Raw genomic sequence first — 12,157 nt, 5'->3', positions numbered from 1 at the left:
AGACGGCTCAGCGTGCAAGACCCGCCCGAGTTCAGCCCGCCATGAAGCGTGCCTTCGTGGGATTCATTAACGATGCAGAATCTGAATCGGTATCTAACGGTGAGACGGTTGTCTACTCAGATGGCGGGTCATCCACCGGTGAGACCGAGTCATTGTACCAGTTGCAAGATGGCCGGCTTGGGGCTGTTCCGATGGTGACAGTATTCTGGACCCCCTTGAACCGCCGAACCGGGTTGCAATCTTCATGGCCGATACACAGCCCGTGCAACACTCATCAACTGCAGCGGAATTGATTTCTGGGTCAGCAGCGGCGACGGCTGCCGGGGCAGGAGGCCCTGTGCGCCCGCCGGCCCAGGTCTTAACTAACTTGGTGGACAAACTGACAGTGTTGACAACAACAGTGGTTAATCCGGCGGATCAGGATCAGCATAATGCGGCGGTCGCAAAATTGCGTGATGAGATAGCACAGGCCAAGGAGGAGCTGAACGCAGAAAACACCAGGATGGCTGAAGAGCGGGCCGCTTTGGATGCTCAGGCATAGCGAATTCAGGCGGAGTCTTACCGGCTCATGCTAGACCAGAACGCTTCGAATGATGTCATGAGAAGGAGGCATTAGACTCGTCTGCCCCCGGTTTATGAAGCAAGAAATCTCTTTAACACGCCAGGAGCAGGAACCAGTAATCCGGCAGCGGTAAACCGGGTCGAAGCACCTGGGACGGGAACGCTGGTTCAGCCATGCGCGATGGATCCGCCTCGTCAGAACAATAACCCGCCTCAGCATGTGCCAACACCACCGGGTCATTACTCTAACCCTTCGGATAACATGATCACTGCGGCGTCGCGATTGGCGGCTCTTCCAGTTGAAGGCGAGTCTCCAACGGCGGTTGAAACACGGAGGGCTAGAGAGCTTCTTCAGACAGCTTTGGTTCAGCAGCAGGCTTATTCTTACAGTCATGACAGGATTCATCCCACCCCTCGCCCGAGCCGGAGTTATAGCAGGCATATCGATGAACCGGCTGTGTCAAGCAGTGGGTGGAACCATAACCCGCCCCGTGGACATAACCCGGCGGGCGGGGGAGCTGATGCTCAGAATGTAGTGGATCAAGGCAGAGCGCGTCGAGAGGCCGAGTTAGCGGCACAATATGCGGCCCGTCAGCCTACTCCGGTTTGTTCAACAACTTCGGTGGAGCCAGGGGTAACCTTTAAGAATTTGGGCGTGCCATGTTTAATGCTAGCTATTCGTAATGAGCGTCTGCCCAAGGATTTCAAGGGTCCTCGCAAGGTGCCTAACTACACAGCCGACTTACCTCCTGAGGTGTGGATCGAGAGTTATGAGATGGCCATGGAATTGCTGGATGTTAGCGAAGCTGCATGTGCTAAGTATTTCCCCTTGATGTTGGAAGGGATGACCCGTACTTGGTTGAAGGGGCTCCCTACTAACTCCATCAGATCATGGGCCGAATTAAAGACCTGGTTTATCCAGAATTTCAAAGACACATGCAAGCAGCCCATGTCAATTGTGGATTTAGCCACTTGTGTTCAAGAAGAAGGTGAATCAACGACTCATTGGGTACGCCGGGTTTCAACAATCCTGCACTCGTTAGATCGTATCAATGCCGATTCAGCGGTATTAATGTTGGAAAGCAACTGTAGTTTCACGCCCCTGAAGCAGAAATTGGGATGGCTCAAACGTCACTGCAATGACATGGGGACACTCATGGCTGCTCTGGTTAAGTATGCTGACTCTGATAGTATCAAGGACCCCGAGTCTGATGATGACAAACCGGGAAAGGGAAAGAAGAGCAGCAACACCAAGGGGCAACAGCATAACCCGGCAAGCCAAAGAGGCAACGGTAAGCGCAAGGCTGATAATAGTTTTGACTTTGTGGCTACACCAATGCACAGAACAATGGCCAGAGTCCAAAGGGTAGACCGCCCCCACAGACCAGAGGATCAGGCATTAATCTTGAGCAGCTGTTGAATCAGCCCTGTCCAAGGCATGGTACGCAACAAAGACCATCCAGTCACCTCTGGAAGGATTGTTTTAGCATGAAGGAGTTCAAAAACTCAAATCTTTTTCAAGACAACCATGGACCGGGTGGCGGTCCAGGATCCGGTTCACAGGGTCCGGGTTACGGTGGTGGCAGTTCAAGCTCTGGTTTCCAAGGTCATCAAGGTAATCAAGGCAATCCAGGCAATCAGGGTGGTTACCATCAACAGTCAGGTCAGGGGAATCAGCAACAGCAGTCTGGGTATCAGAGTAACCCGAAACAGTTGAATAGTGGGCAGTACCACATCTTCACCACAAGTTTGTGCAAGCGGGATCAGAAGCTTCATAAAAGGGCAGTAAACTTCATTGAACCGGCAGTGCCCCGTTACTTGCGCTGGTCCGAGCAAGCCATTGTGTGGAGTCGAGAGGATCATCCGCCCCGGGTTGATAATCCGGGTCATCTTGCATTGGTGGTTGCGCCTCAGGTTGGAGGGTATAAGTTCACCAAGGTGCTCATGGACGGAGGGAGCAGCATCAATATCCTTTATTATGAAACCTTCCGTCGCATGGGGTTGACAGATAAAAATCTTAAACCGTCGAACACTGTTTTCCATGGTGTAGTGCCTGGTAAGTCGGTGTATCGAGTTGGTAAGATAGCTCTGGAAGTTGCTTTTGGAGATGATCATGACTCTAGATCAGAGACATTGACCTTTGAGGTGGTGAAAATCAAGAGCCCTTATCATGCCCTGTTTGGACGGGCGGCTTATGCTAAGTTCATGGCAAGGCCCTGTTATGTTTATCTACAACTCAAGATGCCGGGATATAAGGGGACCATCACGGTACATGGGAGCTGGAAGATAGCTTTGGAATGTGAAGAGGGTGATGTGGCTTATGCTGAGTTGGTTTGTGCAACAGAGCATGATCCGGCCTTGAAGTTTAAATCGCTGATGAGACTAAGCTGGTTGATTTTGTTCCTGGCGATTCATCCAAGCAGTTCAGCATCAGCGCTAATCTGGATCCAAAATAGGAAAGCGCGCTCATCGAGTTCATCCGTGAGAACCAGGACATCTTTGCATGGAAACCTTCTGACATGCCAGGGGTACCGAGGGAACTCGCTGAGCACACTCTCAATATTGATCCCAAGTTTAAACCGGTCAAGCAGTTTCTTCGTTGTTTCAATGAAGAAAGGCGCAAGGCCATTGGTGAGGAGGTAGCCCGGCTCTTGGCGGCTGGGTTTATTGTTGAGGTTTTTCATCCTGAGTGGTTGGCTAACCCGGTGCTGGTACTCAAGAAGAATGGCACTTGGCGCATGTGTGTGGACTACACGGATTTAAACAAGGCTTGTCCAGCTGATCCTTTTGCTCTCCCTCGTATTGATCAGATTATTGATGCTACGGCGGGTTGTGAGCGTTTGAGTTTTTTGGATGCTTATTCTGGTTATCATCAGATCAAGATGGCAGTTAAGGAACAGGAGAAGATAGCTTTTGTAACTCCCTTTGGAGCCCTCTGCTATGTGTCTATGCCTTTTGGGCTCAAAAGTGCCCAGGCGACTTATCAGCGATGTGTGCAGAATTGTCTTCATACTCAGATTGGGCGCAATGTTCATGCTTATGTGGATGATATTGTGGTGAAGTCTAGGAAGAAGGAGATGTTGATAGATGATTTAAAGGAAACATTTGATAATCTCAGGGTTTATAAGATGATGCTTAACCCGGCCAAGTGTGTCTTTGGTGTACCCGCAGGTAAGCTCTTAGGTTTTCTGGTGTCTAACAGGGGCATTGAGGCTAACCCGGAGAAGATCAAGGCCATTACTTCTCTGGCTAAACCGGCGTGTACCAATGATGTTCAACATCTGGCGGGTCATATTGCGGCGCTAAGCCGGTTCATAAGCAGGTTGGGAGAGAAAGCTATCCCTCTGTACCAGATGATGAAAAAGACAGATAAGTTTGTCTGGAGTGATGCTGTTGATGCTGCGTTTGAGGACTTGAAGAAGCAGTTAGCCGAGCCACCTGTTCTTGCTGCCCCTGTTGATAAGGAGCCATGGCTATTATGGCCCTGTTTGGTTCGTCTGTGGATTTCTAAAAGCAGCTGTGAAAAATCTGCTGTGGAAAATCTGATGTGAAAAAGATGTAGGTCATTTGGCAAACCAGTTGATACAGCTTTTTCAGATTTTGGCCCGCAGCGGAATCAGATTTTGGAAAGCACGTCCTGGGCTGCTTCCGCTTTTGGTTCAGATTTTGGCAGCAGATTTCTGGAATCGGATTCTGCTGGGTTCGCCCTTTGGTTCATATTCTGCTGCGCGACAGCGGAATCTGTCGATAAAGCTGAACCAAACAAGGCCTATATGTGGCTGCTAATGCCCGGGCTGTCAGCGTGGCTATTGTGGTGGAGCGAAAGGAGGCAGGAAAGGAATATCCGGTTCAACGGCCGGTTTATTATATCACTGAGGTGCTTATTGAGTCCAAGCAGAGATACCCGCATTGGCAGAAGCTGGTGTACGGAGTTTTCATGGCAAGCTGGAAGCTTAAGCATTATTTTCAGGGTCATCCCATCACCGTGGTCAGTTCTGCTCCTTTGAGAGATATAATCCAAAACAGGGAAGCGACTGGCCGGGTTGCCAAGTGGGCATTGAGCTTGGGCCTCACGGGTTAAAGTATATGCCTCGTACGGCGATCAAGCCCCATGCACTTGTGGATTTCAACAATGACTGGACAGAGTTGCAGGCGCAGGAGGAAAAGCCGGATAACACATATTGGACTATTCACTTTGATGGGTCCAGGCAATTGGAGGGCTCGAGGGCTGGAGTTGTGCTTACTTCCCCTCGAGGTGATAAATTTTGTTATGTCCTCCGTTTAATGTTCCCTTGCACTAACAATGCAGCTGAATATGAGGCCTTGCTCCACGGTCTTCGGATGGTAAGGACATGAACTTGAGCCGAGTAAGGTGCTTTGGGGACTCAGACTTGGTAGCTCAACAAGTCTCTGGTACTTGGGATTCCAAGGATCCACTCATGGCGGCTTATCGACGGGAGGTGGATGTTATTGCGGGTCACTTCAAGGGTTATCAGGTTGAGCATGTTGATCGGCGCAAAAATGAAGCGGCGGACGCTTTAAGCCGGTTGGGTTCTCAACGTAAACCGGTGCCGCCCAATGTTTTTCTTGATGTTTTGCATAACCCGTCGATCAAGTTGCCTACAGAGGAGGATTTGGCTATTCTTGACCCGGAGGCATAGTTGGTGGCGACTCTTCATGTTATCCCTGATTGGACGGTCCCATATTTGGCATATATGACCCGGGGCGAGTTACCCGACGATGAAACTTTGGCCAGGCAGATAACCCGGCGGTCTAAGTCAATGTCTATTGTCAATGGGGAGTTGCATCATTGCAGTGTCACAGGGGCGTTTCAGCGTTGCGTCTCTCCTAAAGAAGGCTGTGAGATTCTGCGTGAGATCCATGAAGGAGATTGTGGTCATCATGCCGGTTCAAAATCTCTAGTAGCCAAGTCTTCGTCACGGTTTCTATTGGCTGACGGCTCATGCTGATGCTGAAGACTTGGTCAAGAAATGTGACGGTTGTCAGAAGTTTTCACGTCGAGCTCATATTTTGGCTCAGGAGTTGAGGATGATTCAAATCACTTGGCCGTTTGCAACTTGGGGGCTTGATATGGTTGGACCTTTTAAGAGGTCCAAGGATAAGAAAACCCACCTTCTGGTGGCGGTTGATAAGTTCACTAAGTGGGTAGAGGCAGAGCCAGTCAGTAAGTGTGATGCAGCCATGGCGGTTCAATTCATGAAGAAGGTGATCTTCCATTTTGGCTTTCCACACAACATTATAACAGACAATGGCACTAATCTCTCCAAAGGTGCTATGAAAGAATTTTTCCAACGTGAGCATATCCGGCTTGATGTGTCATCAGTGGCTCACCCCCAGTCTAATGGTCAAGTTGAGAGAGCCAACCAAGAGATCCTGAGAGGCATCAAGCCCCGGCTTATCGTTCCCTTGCAAAGGACGCTGGGTTGCTGGGTGGAGGAGTTACCTTCCATGTTGTGGAGCATTAATACCACCCCCAACGGGTCTACGGGTTACACGCATTTCTTCATGGTTTACGGAGCAGAAGCAGTTCTCCCTAGTGACATCCGTCATGACTCACCTCGGGTGCCGGCTTATGTTGAAGCTGACAATGAAAAAGCACGTCAAGAAGCACTGGACCTATTAGATGAGAAGCGAGACATAGCGGCGGCTCGTTCGGCGATTTACTAGCAAGATCTGCGTCGTTACCACAACCGCCGGGTTAAAACCAGAACTTTTCAAGAAGGTGATCTCGTGCTCCGGCTTATCCAGGATCAGACTCATATGCACAAGTTATCCCCACCTTGGGAAGGACCCTTTGTGGTCAGCAAGAATCTGAACAACGGGTCATACTACCTTATCGATGTTCGAGAGCACAAAGACTCACGCAAGTCGGAGGAGGAGACCCACCGGCCGTGGAATATTGCTCACCTTCGGCCTTATTACACCTGAGCCACAGGCTCTTCTGATGTATATATTTTCGCCAATGTATATATTATGATCAATAAAAATAAACCGGCATCCCTGCTAAAGCAAGGCCTCTGTTGTTTTTTCTTTAATGAGTTTTTGGTTACATGGGGGCTTCCGGCTTATGCATGGAGTTATGATTACCCTTTGAACCGGCTTATAAGCCAATTAAAAAAAACATGAGGGTTTACTACCCAGGTTAAACGGGCCAAAGAGAGTCTGTTGTAAAAACACAGCTCAAACATAGGTACCCCTTGGGCACAGCTCACAACGTCATTTGGGGGCTTTGGTCGTATCCGAACCATAGCTTATACCCTCTTGATTGGCATAAGGCCACCAGGATAATCATTTGGGGGCTCTGGTCGTATCCGAACCATAGCTTATACCCTCTTGATTGGCATAAGGCCACTAGGATGATCATTTGGGGGCTCTGGTCGTATCCGAACCAAATCTTATACCCTCTTGATCGGTGTAAGGCCAACAGGATGATCACTTGGGGGCTTTGGTCGTATCCGAACCATAGCTTAAACCCTCTCGATCGGCGCAATGCCACAATTATGATTACTTAGGGGTTCTGGTCGTATCCGAACCATAGCTTAAACCCTATTGATTTTTTATGTTTATTTAATGAGGCTTATTATGCTTTATGATTATAATGCACCCATGGATTTTAACCCGGCCCAGCTTTGTTCATAAACCAGCCACATCTGATAATTATCAGTGTTCAAGTTGTTGGTTATCACCCTTACTAGACTAGTTTGGTAAACCAACAGTGTGGTCCAATATCACAGGTATGATATATTTCATATTTTCTTATTCTCACATTCAACCTTGGTTATAAACTATGTTAGCTTCCAATTTTTGTGTATTGGGCATTATGACCCGTCCAGCGGTAAACCGCCAGGACACTTTAAAACTGTTGTATGCAGGAACAGATTCAATAAACTGGTAATCTCATGAGCATACGCGGCATATCTCACTCTGGCGGATTAATAGTGTCATGCAAAGTAAATATGCACGATGGCATACCAGATCAAGAGTTTAAGCTAGTCTATTACAAGGCGGTTGATGCCCAAAAGAATAATTGTTTTCAACAAGTCTTGCACAAGGCAGAAGTTAAACCGTCTCCCGGTTTATGAATCTTGACCGGGCTGGCTTGAAGCTTGCGGATCATCCTGCGCCGGTTCATCCTCCTCCTCTCTACCCAGTGGCTGGAAGTCAATGGTTGCCCAATCGATCCCAGTTAGGGCTTTGAATACAGCTTCATCACTTATAAGGGTGGAGGGGTCAACGTCAGGGGCATAAGTATGCTTATGGATTGGAGGAATAAGAGTTGGAGCATCATAGGTTGGCGCGTTAACTCTCTTGTTGTCAGCGTCATTAACCGACTGATAATGTGACAGATCGGTTTCTTTAGCCAGTTGCTAGCCAATGGGCGCATTTCCTTCGTCAAAGCTCGGAGGTCATCATTATTAAAGTCTGACCCATCCTCCTTCATGCTCGGATAGCCGTTTCCAACATCAGTCGGATCAAGATCAGGTATCCACGCTTTAGCCCGTGTTAGTGCGGTCAGAGCGCCTGCCCTTGCATCCGATCTCTTTAGCTCTTCAAACCGGGCAGTCATCATCGATAGCCTCTCTAATGTTTCCTTGATCAAAGTTGGGGGTGGTTTGTTATGAGAAGCTGTGGAGACGATCCGTTGTGCACCGGTATATAATTGCTCTATCAATGTGTAGGCAACCTTCAGTTTCTGACGCATATCCGAGCCAAGATGAGCCACACGGGTTCCTGCGTCATAAAAACATAAACACATCTGTAAACCGGCAGTTTTATGGATACTACATGTTTAAGGCTTATGAAGAGATTCTTTACCAAAAACAGCCGAAGTCATGGCATTGATTTGCTATTTCAAGCCAGTCAGCTCTTCTACTACCGGATTAAGGGCCGCTTCAGCGTCTTCAGCCCTTTTCTGCACAGCTGCTTTCTCTGTGTCCGAGCTGGCCCGTTCGCTCTTGAAGCTCTCTTTCAGTTTTTCCATGACTATTAAGGCACTGGTCAACTCCTCTTTGGCCTTGGAAGTTTCTGCTTGTTGAGATTTGATATTTTCTTGAAGGTCAGTGATTTGGGATTCTTTTTTGCTAAGCTCAGCCTACAAGAGACATGCAATTTATGAGTTGACAGAACATATTTGAAGTCCCAAGCACATAACAAGTTATACACTTGGCACTTGGGGGCTAATGCCTATTGCTTCTTATCAAAAAAATTACAAGTCCCAAGCCCAATACAAGTATCATTCTTGGCACTTGGGGGCTAATGCGTATTTGCTCAAGTTAAAGCTATGGATTTTTTCTTCCATCCATCAGTTTGATGGTCAATCGGTTTACAAAGGGATTCAATAAGAATTTTGAGCCTTACAGCATAAAAATCCCGGTTCACCTTCAAAAGATAAACTAGCCCTTGGGGGCTACACAGGCAAAGTTGAAGTATGGTTATTTCACAAAGTCCCGGTTTGTATTGGTATTATAAACCGGCCCTTGGGGGCTACTGGAGTGGATATTCTAAAAATGATTATAAGGGAAGAATGCTTATGCAGAGTTAACAATAGTTACCTCATACCGCTCCTTCATCATGTTCACTAAACCGGCTTCGTAGTCAGGCTTGTGTACAAACGGTTTAAAAACCCAGAATGAATATCTTGGGCGCTGAGGTGAGCATAGCTTTCCAAGTCTGCTTTCCACTTGCCCTTGTCAACAGCAGAGATTTCTTCCTTGGCACTGTGTTTGGATAGAGCAATGGGGTTGCCAGGAGATGTGAAACCAAGGCCAGTAAGTACAACATCATCAGTTTTGTCATTAGCAGCTTTAGCTGGGTTTGGCGGGTTATCGGCATGACCCGTCGGATCAATTTCCATATGTTCATCTTTAGTTTCTTGGTCTTGCGGTGGCGGATCATCAGGGATGTTATCAGCATCCGGATTAGATGGTTCAGGGGTCCTTTTCGGTTCAGAAGGAATAGGGTCATCAGCCGGTTTATTCACTTTAGCCTTTTTGCTGGCTCTGGCATTGGCTCTGAAAATAATACAAGGTGCATCAGGTCAGTATACAGATCAAGTATAAGATATGAAGGGTCAGTTAAAAATTCTTACCCAGGAATTGTTTTAAGGGTTGGAATTTGTGTCACTGTTGATTCGCCATAGGAAGAATGGGAAGTTTCCTGATAGTTTGAATCAGACGGATTAAGATGATATCGGAAATAACCTGCCTTGGGATAATACATATCAGAAGTGTAAGAGACCTTTGGGCGGCGTTTACGAACCGGTGTGTTCAGTAAACCGGAGGAAGTAACCACCTGGCCACTATGCCGGGTTGTGTGGCGAGCTTCGTGTTGCTGTTTCTTCAAAAGAAAGTTTGGATCCAAATAAGCTAGAGGGTGTGAAAATCTTACTTTCCGTTGCTTGACGGGTTTTCTGTGTTGGCAGAGGATCTGAACCGGAGGAAAGAATAATTACCTCACTTCACCAGCATGGCTAGCCTCAGCGTCATCCTGATAATGGTCATTGTCAATGAGGTCTATGAAAAAGGAGCCAAGAGAATCAAGTTCTACCTCTGATTCCGGGTTATCAAGATCATCATCGATGTTCAACTTGGTGGACTCGGTGGTTTTCTTCTTGGCAGGCTTCTTGCTGACCTTGGTCTTGGGGTGAGGTGTCTTTGTCGATTTATCTTGTGGTTTTCTCTTCCAGAATGGATCATCACCCTGTTAAAAATTGACAAAGGTTATAAAGGAGTATTAAAAAGATCGGATTAAAACAGGAGTTAGGCAATTCTTACACCTGGCGGTTTGTTTGAAACGCAGAAGGGACTAAGCCCCGTTTTACTGCAGACAGCTACCGGTTCATCCAGTATTTTCTTGATAGCTTCAGTAATTTCGGCATCAGTTAGCTGAATATCAATGTGCCGTTGAGGTTCTTTCACATCCCCTGTGTACTCGCACATTAAACCGGAGCGATGGCTTAAAGGAAAAATGCTCCAAGATATCCAGCAACGAACAAAATTGATGCCTGTCAAACCGTTTGCTACAAAGGCTCTGAGCTTCGAAAGCTGCGGGGCATATTTGGCCCTTTCCTTTGCAGTGAGTCTTTGAGGGAGTGGATGTGTACCGGTAAGCTGATGAGCACGGTAACCCGGCAGAGGGTTTTCACCAGTTGCAGATGTATCTTGGCAATAAAACTAGGTTTCATTCCATTCTTTGGGGTGACTATGATGCTTAGCGTGAGGGAAGCTGACATCTTTTCTTTTCTGAATCGACACCCCTCCAAGTTCAGTATTGGGCCCATATGTAAACTCGGTATGGTGGTTTAAGTAGAAGAAATCTCTGATAATTCGACTGTGGGCTCTTCTTGTAAATAAGCTTCACAAAATACTTGAAAGTTGCAAATATTGGACACGGAGTTAGGTCCAATATCTTGAGGATGAAGTTGGAAGAAATGAAGCACGTCGCGGAAATGTTTTGATCCGGGAGGGCTGAACCCTCGACCCAGATGATCAATAAAAATGACCACTTCCCCATCTTTAGGCTCAGGAGGATTTTCTGGATCGGGAGCTCTCCAATGGATGACATCCTTTTTTGCTAAAGCGTCGGTTGCAACACATCTGTTCAGTTCTTCTTCTGTAACCCAGGATGGCACCCAGTTGCAGGCGTAAAAAGACTTGGCCATTTTCTACGATGACCTGAAGGAAAGTTTGTGCCGGTTTAAGATTCATGGTTAATCCGTTAAAAGTTAAAAGGCAGAAAATGTTAAAGTATACTCAGGTGTTAAACTGGGGATTGATGTGATCAGGGTGCATATATCAGCTATTGGCAGTTTAAGAGGGGACTAATGATACATGGCAGGTTATTATTTTCTGACGATAAACCGCCTACATGGATATTGAAAGTACAGATCTAAAGGCTGGAATTGGCTAAGTGATGAAAAACAGGTTTCACAGATTCATATCATAATTTCAGATCAACCGCGTGTTAGAAAATAGAAAAATATTCAGACTTAAATGTTGGTGCCTGAACAATTTTATGAAGTTCTAGATGGGATTGTTTATCTAAAAAAGATCTGTTCTAATGGGAAAAAGGACTACGGCTACTGCTACGCAGAAGAGTATTAAGTTTGAATCTGTCATTCAGGTTACAGTGAAGAACAGGCCAAGAACAGCGCTGAACTTCTATGGGTGCGTTCGAACCCTAAGGAGATCTACAGAGGGGAGGAGGAAGAACTTACCGAGATTGGAGAGCGGCGGAGGCACGCGAGAAGTATCTGGTCCGAACAGGTCGATGCAGCGGCCAAGGTGAGGAAGAAGCTTGGCGGCGGCGGCGGAGCTCGAAGCGCTAGGGCGACGCGAGGAAGACGATGAGACGAAGAGGCACGAGGGGGGGGGGGAAGGGACCCCCAGTCTTATTTATAAGGCGAATGGATAAGTGGCAAGCGCGGGAATCGAGGAGGTCAAAAAACGAATCTGTAGGTGTGCAGACACCTTGATTTTTGGAGATTCATTAAAGAAAGGGAGATACATTAAAAGATTTGGGCTCTGTGTAAAGTTAATGGCAGGTGACGTCACGGCGGGTTATCATGATTCCAGAA

This window comes from Triticum aestivum, chromosome 7D (genome assembly GCF_018294505.1).
Source record: "Triticum aestivum cultivar Chinese Spring chromosome 7D, IWGSC CS RefSeq v2.1, whole genome shotgun sequence".
NCBI lineage: Eukaryota > Viridiplantae > Streptophyta > Magnoliopsida > Poales > Poaceae > Triticum > Triticum aestivum.
Note: the sequence above shows the minus strand (reverse complement) of the source record.